We start from the raw sequence: 855 nt of genomic DNA, 5'->3' as shown, positions 1-855 counted from the left end.
CGGGGCGGGGCCAGCGCCGGCGCCGCCATCTTGGAGGTGGGCAGGGCGCTGTGCGCAGGCGTTGGTTCTGCGGACCCGCCGCCCCGCGTCCCAAGGGCGCTCTGCTCCCCAGCAGGGGGGTCAACGGCGTTTTCAGTCACATTTTAAACCGGATTAAAAACGCTCCCCTGCGGGCTCAGTCCTGCAGCATAAATAGGTCTGTCATTTCCTTAGAGAAATTAATAGGGCTAGTTTTCCAGGTAAGATTATTTTAGGAGTACTTCGTAGGTTTTCATCACTTCTATACTTTAATAAGCTGCAGAAGCTGGGCACAAATGCAGCTATAACTCATTTTCTGCTGAAGTTTTAAAGGATGGCTAAGCCTTGGATAGTGTTACTTTCAAGCATCCTCTATAGAGGAGATATAACCAGAACTACCTTTCCAAAGAAATTTATTTATTTGTTTGTTTGTTTATTATTTAAATTTTCCTACAGAACTACTAAATATTCTGCGGAGTTACTTCTCAACTTCCAGAAGCAACTTGCAGTTTTCATGCTGGTTATAGTGCAGTGCCTTCCTGAGCAGTGCAGAGTAACAGCATTAGCCTCCCTCCCAGCCTGCAAATCCTGCTTTCACTGACAGCTTTATGTGGCCTAATAAATTCATAGTGTTGGGTGTACATCTGTTGCAGTCAATAGAGCTCAAAATTCAAACATGATTTACGAGAATTTAATGAAATTTTAGTACAATGTTTCAGTAAATACTCCAAGAAATTTTAAAGAAAGAGATCGTTCACGTAAGCAACTAAAAGAAATTTCTGTTTTCAAAGCCTGACACTCACTCCAGTGGCGAGAGCTAAGAAGTCCTCTGCTGTC

The sequence above is a fragment of the Patagioenas fasciata genome, chromosome 7 (genome assembly GCF_037038585.1).
Source record: "Patagioenas fasciata isolate bPatFas1 chromosome 7, bPatFas1.hap1, whole genome shotgun sequence".
Lineage (NCBI taxonomy): Eukaryota > Metazoa > Chordata > Aves > Columbiformes > Columbidae > Patagioenas > Patagioenas fasciata.
Note: the sequence above shows the minus strand (reverse complement) of the source record.